Source organism: Pseudophryne corroboree, chromosome 6 (assembly GCF_028390025.1).
Source record: "Pseudophryne corroboree isolate aPseCor3 chromosome 6, aPseCor3.hap2, whole genome shotgun sequence".
NCBI lineage: Eukaryota > Metazoa > Chordata > Amphibia > Anura > Myobatrachidae > Pseudophryne > Pseudophryne corroboree.
In genome coordinates, this window is record NC_086449.1 from 249,241,785 (window position 1) to 249,259,463 (window position 17,679).

At 44.9% G+C, this 17,679-nt stretch overlaps 1 protein-coding gene across 2 annotated transcripts in view; it reads right to left on the reverse strand.

Annotated features, from left to right (window-relative positions):
- Nucleotides 1–17,679, reverse strand: part of FURIN (furin, paired basic amino acid cleaving enzyme) — a 389,010-nt gene that overhangs the window by 351,575 nt on the left and 19,756 nt on the right. The gene's annotated exons all lie outside the window — the stretch shown is intronic.

The following is a 17,679-nucleotide window of genomic DNA, read 5'->3' on the forward strand; positions in this document are numbered from 1 at the left end:
TACACTCACATAGTAAAAGACAAACATATAGCAAAACATACATACACACATATGACAAAACACACAAACAGCTAAACACACATAGCAAAAAAAAAAGATTTTACTCACCGGTAAATCTATTTCTTGTAGTCCGTAGTGGATGCTGGGGACTCCGTAAGGACCATATGGAATAGACTGGCTCCGCAGGAGATAGGGCACTCTAGAAAAGAATTAGGTCTACTGGTGTTCACTGGCTCCTCCCTCTATGTCCATCCTCCAGACCTCAGTTAAGGAAACTGTGCCCGGACAAGCTAACATTACAAGGAAAGGATTTTGGAATCCAGGGTAAGACTCATACCAGCCACACCAATCACACCGTATAACTTGTGATAACCAAACCCAGTTAACAGTATGAACAATACAAAACATCAGATAACCTGATGTAACATAACATAACCCTTTGTTAAGCAATAACTATATACAGTATTGCAGAAGAAGTCCGCACTTGGGACGGGCGCCCAGCATCCACTACGGACTACGAGAAATAGATTCTTATTTTCTCTAATGTTCTAAGTGGATGCTGGGGACTCCGTAACTCCGGACCATGTGGATTATACCAAAGCACCCAAACGGGCGGGAGAGTGCGGATGACTCTGCAGCACCGAATGAGCAAACTCAAGGTCCTCCTCAGCTAGGGTATCAAACCTGTAGAACTTTGCAAATGTGTTTGATCCCGAGCAAGTAGCTGCTCGGTAAAGTTGTAATGCCAAGACCCCTCGGGCAGCCGCCAAAGAAGAAGCCCACCTTACTTGTGGAATGGGCCTTTACTGATTTCGGAGGCGGCAATCCAGCCGCAGAATGAGCCTGCTGAATCGTGTTACAGATCCAGCGAGCAATAGTCTGCTTTGAAGCAGGAGCACCCAACTTATTGGATGCATACAGGATAAACAGCGACTCCATTTTCCTGACCTTGGCCGTTCTGGTCATATAAATCTTCAAAGCCCGCACTACATCTAGTAACTCGGAATCCTCCAAGTCCCCTGTAGCCACAGGCACCACAATAGGTTGGTTCATATGAAATGATGACACCACCTTGGGCAGAAATTGTGGACGGGTCCGCAATTCTGCCCTGTCCATATGAAAAACCAGATAGGGGCTTATGTGACAAAGCCGCCAATTCCGACACATGCCTGGCTGAGGCCAGAGCCAGCAGCATAACCACCTTCCACGTGAGATATTTTAACTCCACAGTTTTTAGTGGTTCAAACCAGTGTGATTTTAGGAAACCCAACACCACGTTAAGATCCCAAGGTGCCACTGGAGGCACAAACGGGGGCTGTATATGCAGCACTCCCTTCACAAAAGTCTGAACTTCAGGAAGAGCTGCCAGTTCTTTTTGAAAGAAAATGGATAGGGCCGAAATCTGGACCTTAATGGATCCCAATTTTAGGCCCAAAGACACTCCCGATTGTAGGAAATGAAGGAACCGGCCCAGCTGGAATTCCTCTGTAGGAGCCCTCCGGGCTTTACACCAAGCAACATATTTTCGCCATATACGGTGATAATGCTTAGACGTTACATCCTTCCGAGCCTTTATAAGCGTAGGAATAACCTCATCCGGAATCCCCTTTTCTGCTAGGACCCGGCGCTCAACCGCCAAACGCAGCCGCGGTAAGTCTTGGAACAGACAGGGCCCCTGTTGTAACAGATCCAGTCTTAAGGGCAGAGACCATGGGTCCTCTGTGAGCATTTCTTGCAGATCCGGATACCAAACCCTTCTTGGCCAATCCGGAACAATGAGAATTGTTCTCACTCCTCTTCTTCTTATGATTCTCAGTACCTTGGGTATGAGAGGAAAACACATAAACCGACTGGAACACAAACAGTGTCACTAGTGCGTCCACAGCTATCGCCTGAGGGTCCCTTGACCTGGCGCAATACCGCTGTAACTTTTTGTTTAGACGGGACGCCATCATGTCCACTTGTGGCAGTTCCCACCGGTCTGTGACCTGTGTGAAGACTTCTGGATGAAGTACCCATTCTCCCGGGTGGAGGTCGTGCCTGCTGAGGAAGTCTGCTTCCCAGTTGTCCACTCCCGGGATAAACACTGCTGACAGTGCTCTTACATGATTCTCCTCCCAACGAAGAATCCTGGTGGCTTCTGTCATCGCCACCCTGCTCCTTGTGCCGCCTTGACGGTTTACATGAGCCACTGCGGTGATGTCTGATTAGGGCTGCAGTGTCAGGGGACGGTAGCACCACCTTCTTGGACAACCGTGCTAGAGCTTTGTCCACCGTGGGTGTTGACTCCCACCTTATCCTATCCTCAGAGGGAAAAGTATATGCCATAGAAATTCTCTTGGGAATCAGTAACTTTTTGTCAGGAGTTTCCCAAGCCCTTTCAAAAAGAGTGTTCAGTTCATGAGAGGGAGGAAACGTTACCTCAGGTTTCTTTCCCTTATACATACAGACCCTTGTCTCAGGGATATGTAATACGTCCCTTATTGCCACAATCATGTACTGAATGCTCTTAGCCAGTTTAGGATTCAATTTGACATCACTATAGTCGACACTGGAGTCCGAATCCGTGGCGGTATCTGTGTCTGCTATCTGGGTAAACAAACGTTTCTGTGACCCCGAGGGGGTTTGAGTTTGTGACAAAACATCTCCCATTGATTGTCTCCATGCTTGGTTCTGAGACTCAGATTTGTCTAATCTTTTATGCAACAAAGCCACACATGCATTTAAGACACTCCAGATATCTACCCAATCAGCAGTCGGCGGTGCGGACAGATTTACTCCCACATTCTGTTCCGCCCCCACACCAGCTTCCTCCTGGGAAGAGCATTCAGCCTCAGACATGTCGACACACACGTACCGACACCCACTAACACACTGGGCTATAGGGGACAGACCCACAGTAAGGTCCTTCAGAGAGAAAGTATGCCAGCTGACGACCAGCGCCTCACCCGGTCTGAAGGAATATACAATGTCCCAGACCTAGCAGCGCTTTTATATATAAATATATACAACACCAAATTTGCTGTGCACCGCCCGTTTTTGCACCCTGTTACTTGTGACAGAAGTGAAGGGCCATGACCAGCGTCTCTGCAGCTTGCTGTGAAGAGAAAATGGCGCTGATTAGAGCTGGAGGACGAAGCCCCGCCCCCTAAATGGTGCGCTAGTGTCCCCCTTTTATTTATACTGGCGGGGGTCTGTATACAGTGCCTATGCACTGTATACTGCTGTGCCTGTCCTTAACAGAGGTTTAATTGCTGCCCAGGGCGCCCCCCCTGCACCCATGTAGTGCCGCTTGTGTGTGGGAGGAATGGCGTGCAGCGTGACCGCTGCGTGATACCTCCGAAGATCTGAAGTCTTCTGCCGCCTTCACTGAAGTCTTCTTTGCTTATGTTACTCACCCGGCTTCTTTCTTCAGGCTCTGTGAGGGGGACGGCGGCACGGCTCCACGATGCAAGGAGCCTGTTGCCAATAGTGCTCCCTGAAAATAATAAACCTAACAAAAGTCTTTTCTAGAGAAACTCTGTGGAGTTCCCCTAGTGTGTGTCCAGTCTCTCTGGGCACAGAATCTAACTGAGGCATAGAGGGAGGAGCCAGTTCACACCCATTTAAAGTCTTAAAGTGCCCATGTCTCCTGCGGATCCCGTCTATACCCCATGGTCCTTTTGGAGTCCTCAGCATCCTCTAGGACATATGAGAGAGAGAGAGAGAGAGAGAGAGAGAGAGAGAGAGAGAGAGAGAGAGAGAGAGAGAGAGAGAGATAAATACTTACCATCTCTCCTCGCTGGCAGTCAGGCTCCTCGTGGTGGCAGATCCCGGGCAGCTGCTGGGAAGAAGGAGGAGGAGGGAGGGGGACAGGAGCCGCTGCAGCGCTATGTAATTGGTAGTAGACCGCTGCAGCAGTCCCCTCTCCTTCCGTATTGGCTGGCCGCCGCTGTGAATGCTGGGATGAGGGAAGCGCATCCCAGCATTCACAGCAGCGCCGGGCAGCCAATGCTGAAGGAGAGGGGACTGCTGCAGCGGCACTACTACCAATGGCACACACGTAGTTACGGCACTGCTGTACATCCCTACATCCGTACACTGCATCTCTCATACATCCGTACACTGCATCTCTCATGCATCCGCACGCTGACGCTCTCATGCATCCGTACACTGCATCTCTCATACATCCGCACGCTGACGCTCTCATACATCCGCACGCTGACGCTCTCATACATCCGCACCCTGACGCTCTCATACATCCGCACCCTGACTCTCATACATCCGCACCCTGACTCTCTCATACATCCGCACCCTGACTCTCTCATACATCCGCACCCTGACTCTCTCAAACATCCGCACGCTGACGCTCTTACATTCATACAGCCGCTCACTGACGCTCTCAGACGTCCGCACACTGACGCTCTCAGACGTCCGCTCACTGACGCTCTCAGACGTCCGCACACTGACGCTCTCAGACGTCCGCTCACTGACGCTCTCAGACGTCCGCACACTGACGCTCTCAGACGTCCGCACACTGACGCTCTCAGACGTCCGCACACTGACGCTCTCAGACGTCCGCACACTGACGCTCTCAGACGTCCGCACACTGACGCTCTCAGACGTCCGCACACTGACGCTCTCAGACGTCCGCACACTGACGCTCTCAGACGTCCGCACACTGACGCTCTCAGACGTCCGCACACTGACGCTCTCAGACGTCCGCACACTGACGCTCTCAGACGTCCGCACACTGACGCTCTCAGACGTCCGCACACTGACGCTCTCAGACGTCCGCACACTGACGCTCTCAGACGTCCGCACACTGACGCTCTCAGACGTCCGCACACTGACGCTCTCAGACGTCCGCACACTGACGCTCTCAGACGTCCGCACACTGACGCTCTCAGACGTCCGCACACTGACGCTCTCAGACGTCCGCACACTGACGCTCTCAGACGTCCGCACACTGACGCTCTCAGACGTCCGCACACTGACGCTCTCATACGTCCGCACACTGACGCTCTCATACGTCCGCACACTGACGCTCTCATACGTCCGCACACTGACGCTCTCATACGTCCGCACACTGACGCTCTCATACGTCCGCACACTGACGCTCTCATACGTCCGCACACTGACGCTCTCATACGTCCGCACACTGACGCTCTCATACGTCCGCACACTGACGCTCTCATACATCCTTACCCTGACGCTCTCATACATCCTTACCATGACGCTCTCATACATCCGTACGTTGACGCTCTCATACATCCGTACGTTGACGCTCTCATACATCCGTACGTTGACGCTCTCATACATCCGTACGTTGACGCTCTCATACATCCGTACGTTGACGCTCTCAAACAACCGCACGCTGATGCTCTTACATTCATACATCTGCACACTGACGCTCTCATACGTCTGCACACTGACGCTCTCATACATTCACACACTGATGCTCTCATACCGCCGCACGCTGACGCTCTCATACCGCCGCACGCTGACGCTCTCAGACGTCGTCCGCACGCTGACGCTCTCAGACGTCGTCCGCACGCCGACGCTCTCATACTGCCGCACGCCGACGCTCTCATACTGCCGCACGCCGACGCTCTCATACTGCCGCACACCGACGCTCTCATACGTCCGCACGCTGGTGCACTTATACATCCGTACTCTGACGCAATCATACATCCGCATATATCTATACCCATATATGCACACAGCCGTACGCGCGTGTGTGTGTGTGTGTGTGTGTGTGTGTGTGTGTGTGTGTGTGTGTGTGTGTGTGTGTGTGTGTGTGTGTATGTATGTATGTATGTATGTATATATATATATATATATATATATATATATATATATATATATATATATATATATATACATACACACACAGCTGTACAAATATACAGTCACACACTTATACACACAGCCACACACTTATACCCATATATGCACACAGCCACACACTTATACCCATATATGCACACAGCCACACACCTATACCCATATATGCACACAGCCACACACTTATACACATATATACTCACAGCCACACACATACACATATATACTCACACACTTATACATACATGTTCACTTACAGATGGTGCCTCCCTTACCTTAACAAATGACAATTACATGGCAGCATATCACAATGTTCAGTATTGCAGCTCAGAGCCATTCCTCCTCTCAGTTTCCCACATTGCAGGAAGGCAGCAGTGACCCGTGTAGCCACGCCCCCTGATCGGACTCCTCTGTAGTTTCACTTTCAGCTGTGCAGACACTGACAGTAGTATGCCGTGCTGCTCTGCCTGCCCAGATGGCCCTAGGATTTCCCCATGTCCTAGGTAGTTGCCTATAGCTAGGGCCAGGACTCTGGAGCATATGACGAGCGCTGACAGTGGGCATGTGTCCTGTGCCTCCTGCCCAGCACTCGCACCATAGTAACCCACCCACACCCAAAATACTGTCATCAGCAGGGGGCAGTACAGGTGGCCGGTGCCCTCCCGGCTCTTGGAGCACATTAGTGTCAGGTAGAGGAGGAGCATAGAGCGGGAGATAGGGTCACAGAGGATCCCCAGTAGCTGCTGGTAACCTCCGATTCTCATGCCTCCGCAGGTAGTGGAAGCCAGTCAATGCAGATCCAGCGGGTTACACAGATCAGGCTACCCGCCGGCGAGCGCATGAATCACTAGTGCACAGCGCTGCTGGGAGCCTCGCCCAGGAACACTCTGCCGAGGTTGTCACTGCTGAGAGGCAGTCGTGATGGGGACAGGGGCGACTAGCTGCCCGCTCTGTCTTCCCGTCAGATGTCCTGTGCTGCTGCTACTGTATGGCAGCTTCAGGTGCAGCAGTAACAGGGCGGCCGGCCGGGCAGCAATGTACACAGTCACAGAGTACAAGAGCACATTTGAATTTGCCGCCCCATCTGGCATTGCGGCACACACATGAATAAATTAAGTGACGTCATCTAAACTGCCTGGCCACGCTCACAGCATAATACGGATGTAAGATATTTTTACTAACACGACACCATAACTAAAAAAAGACTCAGACAGCATCCACTCAGTCCCAAAACACCCCCCAATCATTTTGTATAATACATATAGATCTAATTATTTTTATAATCACAAAATAAATTGGCTATGTGAGGAGTGATCAGCCATATTGCTCCACTCAAGTGAAGCTACTCTCTGTACACCCCCTGCTGGCGGCCACTGCGCAGGCGCAACAAATTGAAAAGCCCTATCTTTAAAATGGGGCATATTTTACTTAATTAAAAAAAAACTATAACTTTCTAAAAAACCACAACCCCAAAAGGCACTACACTGGGACATACTCTGTCTAATAAAACAAACCCCAAGTCTTTCTTTGTCCTCTACCCTGAGTTATGCCTTCCCAAAAATCTCCTCATTCACTCTATAGGAAAACGTTGTCAAAAAGCCATACAGGAAGTTGCAGAAAAAAACTGACAGTTGGAACTTTAGGTTACTCCCAATTCCTCAGTTTTTATTATTTTGGCCTGAAATTTGGCATGCAGCACCGGGTGACGATTCTACGCATCCATGCCAAATTTCAGCTCGGTACGTCTAATCACGTTTGAGGTGTAGCCCCTCAAACACCATGCCCCCATCTCTGAAGTTCCCTATGGGAGAAATCCGTTTGTTCGATTCAGCCTTAATATAAAGGGCACGACCGTGCCCTTATAATATATACACACACATACATACACACACACACATACATATATACACACATACATACACACTATATATACACATATATATATACACACACACACACACATATACACACACATACATATACACACACACACACATACAATATATGTATATGGACCATCTTACTCAGACTGCCTGTCACAAGGTGGCTTGCGAGGAAAAGGAAACTGTATGCAATGCAGTCCTTGGCCATTCTGAAAACGGGGGAGGGGGGAGACACCCCCCCATTTTCAGCAATGCCAGCCATCCCAATCCCTCCCCCCCAAATGGGCAGAGGTGATCGCAGGACCCATTCTGCACATTCACAGAACAGGCCCTGCACAGTTTTCAGATTATCCGGAAACTGCACATTGGATCGCTTAGGCTTATTGTCTTATATTCCCTAAAAATACTTTTATGGTCCATATAGCCAAAATTTATGGCAAAATTTAAAAAAAAGCTACACTTTCCCATCTGCTTCCATACCACATCTTGAGAGCTACAAGTTGCTCAAGTCCACTACAGACTTGACATGAATACTGTAAGTATACCCACCAGGATTCTTCCATCAGATCCAGCATTACCAAACAAGAGACACTTCAGAGAACAGGCTACCTGAAGCTTTATAGCAGTAAAACGGATACACCCTATTAACTTAATGTTACTGTTAGCCTTTTCATTACCAGTACATGTGACCCAGTAGGGCAGTGAAAATCGCAACACATGCATTGCCCTGAATTATGGAAACATTTATATTAAACAGATTTTCTGCTCATTTCAGTTCTTCACATAAACTTACTTTGCAATAAGCAATTTAAAGAAAACCTACTGCTGGCATTTACCAAGCTACAGTCTATACAAATACAACTCTGTGGCCCGCAAACTTTCTAGGAAGCGCCAAATATAACCCTGTCAACCTTCTCTCTAAGATTTTATGCCCACTGGCTTAGCATTTGTTCCTGGTGTTACCCCTAGTAATATGTGACTGAAAATTGAGGCCGTTTCCCATAAACCTCACTGGCAGGCATAGTGGTTTCCATACTATTACATGCGCCATTTAATGTTAAATGAATTCTGGTCATTAGAGTGACCGCTACGGACCTTCCAAACACCAGTAAATAGAGACAATTAAACACTATAGACATGCAACTTATAACTGGCATTTGAAGATGCATTTTTACAGTGCTCAACAAAAGGCAGTGGGTACCCAGCCTGAAATCTGCAAAGCTATTTTATGTGTTTCTACCATGGAGTAATATAGGGGTTTTCACGTATGGCAACTAAAAAAAAAACATTAAAAAAAAAAAACGTATCACAGTTGTGCTTAATACATGCAGTGCGTAACACACCTAAGTCATCTCACAAACAGGTTTTTCCTACTCCTAAACACTTGGGGGGTGTACTTCTACAAACAGTGGAATTCTATAACCCTGTGAATCTTTATCTAGCAGTCAACAATGAAGTTCAAAAATGTGTAGGGATAGCACAGAATTTAGTTCTCAGGCAATGAACTTGAAATGACCATTGCCATAGGTCCTTATATCCGGTTTATACACAGAACTCATTGAGCTCTCATTCACATTAGGTACGAGCCAGATTCGAACTACTGCAGATAGTTACAAATTCTATTGCACTTGGATGGAAACAAACTATGAGCGTTTGGTTTTTGTGCAGAAAGCCAAACATCCATTAGATCTATACTTAAGGAAGAAAGTCTATATAAAATTCTACAGAATAGGTTAAACTGCAGTTTATTGAACAGCACAGTTTAACAACCGCATGGATTACAAACATGGTGGTCTAGAACTGAAGAACATCCAGAAGGAGTATTGTGTAATATAAACAATGCAACATTTAAAAACAGTCTATTGATCTACAGTAATGATTGTTTTCAAGAACCAAACACAGGCCTGTAGCCCACACCCTCCTCCCATATGGGTCACAACTGCTGCCAATTGGAATTCATTCCCTTAAATGATCTTTACCGTTGGAAGCCAGAACCTGTGGTTAGTGAGCTGCAGCCAAGATCTACTCATACCCATAGCATGTGGGTGGCAGTAATTGCATTCATCACTTAAAATAGGTTCATTTTGTTTAAAGAAAGAAAAACACTGCTTACCAACTTCAAACAGAAATGTATCATTTCAATGTTAAAGCTTTAAGAGAAAATTAAAAGCCTTAGAAATTCAAGGAGAGAAACTTTCAGTGCTTACTCTAAGCAGAAGGCTGTGAGCAAGCACATGATGTAACATTGAGTGGTGACCCCCAAGCACAGAATTACACTAATGACTCACGTCTGTCTCTCACACTGCAGAACACATCAACACATGTTCATCAGTCTGGCCTCCCGCCATGCTCACAGTAGGCATCTCTGGGCGAATGCCCTCTGAGGAAGAGGGGAAGGTTGTGGAGGGTTAAACCACTCCAGGAGGCAGGGCAAACCATCCTATTCATCAGGTGTGTGATCCTAATAATATCACAGTGACACCATTCAGGCTCAAATGCAGAAAATCACTCAGTAGATTTCAACATGGGTTGCAAAACACACCATCTCCTGTTAAGTTTGAGATTGTTTTTTTTTTTTTGAGGGGGGGGGGTTCTGCACAGACTGAAGTGATTTAAATAAAGCAACACTTGTAATGAGTGCATAATAAAAGAAACCAGCTGCAGTAAACAAATACTTAATATCTGTAAATTTGAAATGGGATACAAAAATCATACAGACGTTCATAATAAGTGCTTAGGGGGTCTATTCATGTAGCAGTGGAAAGCCCTGTTTTGCGTTAAACAGGGCTTTTCTCTGCCTACTGCAATTCACAGAGAAGGTTAGCGTGGAGAAGTCTCTGACTTCTCCAGCGGTACCCCCGCTCTGTGCCTGAATCGCATCACCATACCTTTGTATGGTGAGTGCGATTCATGAAGGTGCGGAAAGTGATGCGATGTATAGTGATAAGTAGCAATTCTGTTTTCGTTTTCTACATGAATAGACCCCTTAGTGTGGTGTCACAAGTGCTATTTTACCATCCATATTTTTGCGCTGCCTAGGGATGTGACTAGCTAGCATAGTTAGTAAACACAGCCCTGATTGCTCTATTCATGTCATAGGGAATCCATTACTAGATAAGTGTTCTGCACTAAGTTTAAACTATAGGACATAAACAATATGAATTTGAAACATTATACAGCCATTAAGAATAGCTTTAAAAAAAAGCCCCTTTTTAAAACTATAAAAGTGCGGTGTTTATAACCTGATCAAACCTAGTGTGATGCATTGAAGTGAAGATACAAGAACAAGTACACTCAAAAAAAGACAAATGCACAGTCTAAAAGACTTATTGCTCACATGACAGCTGAAGAGCATTTCACTTTCATTACAGGGATCAACTAAGCGCTTATGAATAGTGCACTTTTCTCATTGGAGATACACATGGTGAGGTCCTTGCTATGCCCGATTTTCACTTTGTGATTTCCCCTGAACTCCCCGGAGCCCAGCACCACCGATTTTGACTAACTTTTCTTGAGATATGGACTATAGTGTGCTTACGATTTTGGCTTATGCGAGATGTAATTGACACGCAAGATGAACTAGATAGTACACTGATCTAGCAAGGATTGACTTGCCTGCACAGTCTATCTTCTCTTGCGATACCGACCTGGTGGGACCGCGCATCGGGATCGCAAGTGGCATAACACCTTGCAATTTGCACTAACTTTTCTTGCGATTTTGACTATATAGTCAAAATCGAAAGAAAAAAAAATCTCACTGTGTGTACACACCATTAGAATGCACAATTTTTTATTTATTTTTTTAAAGGCACTGATGTATTTTCAGACAAACCAAGCCTTTAACATTTATCCATAAATGAATGGATATACCATATATTATAGGGGGATGCAGCAAAGTAATGCAGTAATAAAAAAATAAAAATAACCAACACAGAAGAAAAGGCTGAGAACAAGGAGAAATTCAAGCAGTAAGAGAGACCTGGAAATCTGTTAGTTTCTCTTTAAGCGCCTTAGTAATGTCAAGCTTAGTAGATGCAATACAACTCCTTGATTACATTTTCTGAACCATGACACATAAAATTTGTTCCATGAGCAGGAAAAGGGATTAGGAAAACAGTACACTGTGGGGGTAATTCAGACTTGATCATAGCAGCAAATATGTTAGCAGTTGGGCAAAACCCATGTGCACTGCAGGTGTGGCAGATATAACATGTGCAGAGAGAGTTAGATTTGGGTGGGTTATATTGTTTCGCTGGGCAGAGTAAATACTACCAGTTATATTTCAACACTGCAATTTAGATTTCAGTTTGAACACCCCCCCAAAAAAAAAATCTAACTCTCTGCACGTCATACCTGCCCCACCCCCCTTTGCAGTGCACATGGTTTTGTCCAACTGCTAACAAATTTGCTGCTACAATCAAGTCTCAATTACCCCCGTGTACAGTGATGTACTTACTACCTGTTGGACAAAAAAAAAAAAAACCACGGAGTAGAAGAAAGAAAGAAAAGGGGGGGGGGGGGGGGGGGGGGGGGGAGAGAGGGAGAGACACAGATACCCTTCACGAGGGACGACCAGACTGGGGCAGTGGGTTCATGGTAAGAAGTAGTCAAATATTGCTCTTTGCAGGTGGCCTACAAGTCCCAACAAGCAGCGCAGCATGATGGCACTTTTAGAACCACAAGTGCCAGCTTGCCAGACATTAATAGAGGGTTAATGTAATGGCAAGGAGACCCATGCTGCAGGTCTCCTGGTGCTTTTTTAAATCTTATGTAATATTTACACACTAACATTATATATTTTAGAATACAATAAAAATGTTAACCATTTATTAACACCCAACAAAGTCTGCTCCGATCATACTGGAAAAAAATAAACCACACCTGATCTGTGCAGTGTTTTCAATCCATCCACAAAGGTGGTGCAGTTTGAAGGATGAATTGGGAGAATTGGACAAGCCAGTCTGAAGAAAGGAACATACTTGTATACTGGTCTGATGTTCGGCAGTCGGGTCTCCTAATTTTTAAACAGGATTAAAAATCTTTTGGATACGACCAGACAAGGAGTATTGGATGAAAGCTGTTGGACCGATGTTGCACAAACTGGTTGGTCGGGGGTCGGCTTGAATGCAAATTGTACAAGTGTGTACCCGGCTTTAAAAGTTAACATCACCGACGTATCTATAATGAGTACAAAGTGTGCGGTACACATGCGCCCCTGGGCCTGCACACCCATTTAATTATACTTATGGCCTGGGGCTGGCTGCAGAGACACAGACAGACAGACAGACAGACAGACAGACAGAGACAGAATATATATATGGGAAAATAGCAATGTCCCCGGGAACGCCGCGCAGGCGCCATATTCCCCAGAGACCTGCGCAGTAGACTCTGGCATTCACCTCTGGAGAAGAGGGGGTCCGATCGGAGACTGCGCACAGACCCCCACCTCTCTTAAAGTGCAACAGGTTAAAATGATCGCCAATTACATATGATGGGAGAGAAGAACCTGGTCACCCAAATCTGTATAGGATAAATTTGAACTCTCAGACTCTTGAAAACAGAAGGCAAAATTGACCACGTTGTAGGTCCAGAATGAAAGGGGGGGTGGGGGGGGAACTTGGACTCTAGAATGAATTGGGTAAGGAAATTTTTAAAGCCTACTTCACTTCCGTGAGACCCTAACAAGCCATATGACCTGATGTAGTCACACAAATTCCAAGTAAATATAAAGAGTAGTAGCATAATATTTGTTCAATGACTGTACACAGACAGGTAGAAAACCATTTGCAAATGATACAAAAGGCTGGAGATCAGAAGGCTTCATTTAGAACCACCTGTGATTAAAGTCACGCAAACCATACAAAAAAAAAAAAAACACACACACACACACACACACACACACACACACACAGACACAACCTGCTCTCTGCACAAAAGGACATTAACAAAATCACATTCTATTACGCAAAGAATACCTCAAGCTCCTAATTCACCATAATAAAGTAGAGCTTTGCACGCATACAATGTACACACGGGGCGGGATGTAATGAAGTCAGAGTTTGTCAGCCATGCATCAGGCAGAACTTGGACATTTTTGTTATGCAACATTTTACCCTCCAGCTGTTGTGGAACTACACATCCCAGCATGCCCTGCCACAATATTAGCATGCTGTAACAGCAAAACTACACTGGGATGCGTAGTTCTGCAGCAGCTGGCAGCCCACACGTTAAATACCCCAGCATTAGGTTACAGAACCTTCCTCCATTTTGTAATAGGGTCTCTAGCAAGCTTTCTAGCAAACTGCAGGCAAGACTTTATGCAACATTTTGTTATTATTCCATGTAGCCACCAACAATAAAGACCAGATTTGAAAAATAACCGTTTAATTGTTATTCTTACATCATTTCTATGATTGATGTTTTTCCAATAACCATTTTTCTTTAAAATGTTTTTGAGCATTAGGAATGACCTAAGCAGCAGGGTTTAAGGAAAACTGGCTGGTACTGCAGGGCTTCCCAAACTCGGTTCTCAGGCACCCCAAACAGTACAGGTTGTAAGACCTATCCATAGGTCTAATTCATACCTGAGCGCAGCAGCAAATTTGTTAGCTAATGGGCAAAAGAATGTGCACTGCACAGGGGGCAAATATAACGTGCAGAGAGAGTTAGATTTGGGTCCGTTCTATTGTTTCTGTGCAGGGTAAATACTGGCTGCATATGGTTTTGCCCATTAGCTAACAAATTTGCTGCTGCGATCAGATCTGAATTAGGCCCCATGTTTGAACACAAATAGTAAAATTAATATGATCGAGGTACTGCTCAAGGCACCTGTACTCACGCATGGACAGTCTTCAAACCTGGACTTTAGGGAGTCTTGAGGACAGAGTTTGGGAAACACTGTGCTAATGTATATTGTAGACCAATGAATCTCAAATCCAGCACTTAGGATACACTAAACCATGGATGTTTCTCTCCTCTCCTTGCTGAAGGTGAATCTAAATAATTATTTTGTGTTTCTGTGAGAAGACCTGGAAAACATGCACAGTTAGGGGTCAATCCAATTAGCTGCAGGTTGCTGCGGCGTTAAAACACCAGCATCTCACACCCAGGTTTCCGCCTCATTTAGCTAATTTCTGTGAGCACCCCTATGGTACTGCAAGCCTTTTTGAACGAGTTTAGGGGTTGCCATAAAGTGCAACTGTTTCTGCACTGACTCGCACCAGAGATGTATTCTCTGATTACTGGACTGACCCCTCGGTGTGTTCCAAGGACTGTATTTTAGAAACAATATAGGCAATATTTTGGAGACACACACCTCAAATACCTAAATGTAAAATTAGAATGACAGTATGAGTTACTGACCAGTTCCGTGACCATTTAAATAAGCATGGGGCAACATCTGAATAATCGCTTATCAAACTCAAAACTTTACCACAAATATCTTTAGTTCTTTAGCTTTAATACATTTGCGTACTGTGCATTAGTAGTAGGCAGAGCAGCAGGGATTTTAAACAGATAAAAGCAATGCACAGAGACAACTAGTGACTAATAGAGCACTTATGCACTATGACATTTTTTTACTGTAAATACAGTTACAGGGTGACCTCTGTACAGTGACGTGCAGTGAGTTGGGCAGAGCCTCTCCTGAAATTTAAAAAAGGAAATACACCTTTTCACTGCCGAAAATTTGCCAGGGGTCAGTGGATACCCCCCAAATGGGAAAAAAACAGAAAAGGAGATGGAAAAAAAAAAAAAAATTATATAAAAAAAAAAAAAAAAAAAAAAAACACAACAACAAACAACACACACACACCACAACAAACACAACACTACGAAAACGCAAAACTGCATAGACAAGGTAAAAGAGCAATAGAGAATATTCTACCATATTCAGTTTGATTTGCAACAAATAAAAGATTGTGTGCACTGCTGAATTAACCTTACATTATTTTCAATCCAAGACAAAAAGGAAGAGAGATACCATGGTGGAAAGAGAAGTATGTACTCTGAGCAAATCTGCCAGGTCAGCTCCATCTGTAGGAGTTTGTAAAGCATTTCATGCGCAATGCTTTAAATCGATGCATTCAATTCTAAACTCGGCGGCAATAGGTTAAATAGGAATTTTAAAGTTTCTCTTGAAATTGCTACAATATTATTACAGAGCTTTTAAATTATAACCATCTCAAAGTTCAAACCAGCTTGTTTACCTTAGGTACTTAAGTTTATTTAATATTCATGAATTGCTTTACCCACACTAAATAGCTTTTAATGAAGTACAACTTTTGAAACTATTTAGACTGCAAAAAGAAAATAGAAAAGTGCAAACTAGAGTTGTGTACTTCTACATAACACTAAAGCCTAGAACATGGGGGGTCATTCCGAGTTGGAAGCTCGTTGCCGATTTTCGCTATACTGCGATTAGTCGCTTACTGCGCATGCGCAAGGTTCGCAGAGCGCATGCGCTTGGTTATTTTACACAAAAGTTAGGTATTTTACTCACGGCCTAACAAGGATTTTTCATCGTTCTGGTGTTCGTAGTGTGATTGACCGGAAGTGGGTGTTTCTGGGCGGAAACTGGCCGTTTTCTGGGAGTGTGCGAAAAAACGCTGGCGTTTCTGGGAAAAACGCGGGAGTGTCTGAAGAAACGGGGGAGTGTCTGGGCGAACGCTGGGTGTGTTTGTGACATCAAACCAGGAACGAAACTGACTGAACTGATCGCAATGTAGGAGTAAGTCTCGAGCTACTCAGAAACTGCTAAGAAATTTCTATTCGCAATTCTGCTAATCTTTTGTTCGCAATTCTGATAAGCTAAGATACACTCCCAGAGGGCGGCGGCTTAGCGTGTGCAATGCTGCTAAAAGCAGCTAGCGAGCGAACAACTCGGAATGAGGGCCATGGATTCCAGACCATATGTCAGAACTCCTGGTTAAAATAGTTCAAGCTATTCTAAATGCTCATGTACTTTCATAAATGTGTTGGTAATTCTATTGACTAGTAATGATAATTAAGATCGGAAGACATTAACTATAACAAGATGTTTCCAGAATACATAAAAATACAAAGAGTACATTTAAACTAGAAAAGAAACGTACCGGTCACAAGTAATAGTACATTTGAACAATATGTAGGAAGAAGAAAATATAAGAACTGTTCTTTGTTCCCCACATTCAATCGGTCTCAAAATCATGTTACATACATCTAAAAAAACATATCCAAAATACAACCATACCTTACACAAGACCCTGCAAAAACGCTTATCCATGCTGTCATTATCTCCCACATTATTATCGCAATAGTCTTCTTACTGGTCTTCCCAAAAAGAGACTCCCACCACTACAATCCATTCTGAATGCAGCTGCAAAGCTAATCTTCCTTGATAGATAGTCATCAGCTGCAGATCCACTCAGTCAGTCCCTCCATTGGTTACAAGTATTCTACCATATTTAATATAAAATACTTTGACTCGCACACAAGGCCATTAACCAAGCTACACCAATGTACATATCTTCGCTTATCTCAAAATATCTCCCAACCCGACCTCTCCACAAGATCTACAGATCTCATCCACACTCATTACTCGCTCCCATGCGCGATTGCAGGACTTTCTTCGGTGTGCGCCCACTCTGTGGAATCCCCTCCCACGCACAATAAGACTCTCCCCTAGTCTCCAAACCGCCCCTGAAAATTCACCTTTTCAAGCTAGCTTATCACATCAGAAACACTCACTCAACCTTCATAAGCTTTCCTATCCAATTATATCCCCATGGTTATCTACACATATCCTCAACGTATTTTCTTTACTTTCCCTTCCTTCTGACCCTGGTTCATTGATGTGATGAGATATCATGCAGCCCACTCAGAACCTTTGCAATCCAGTGGACAACCATGCAATAGATAGCACCTATCCTTGTGTATCAATGTATCTTCCTACCTCTATGACTGTTTGTTATTACCCAGTTTTGTAATATCA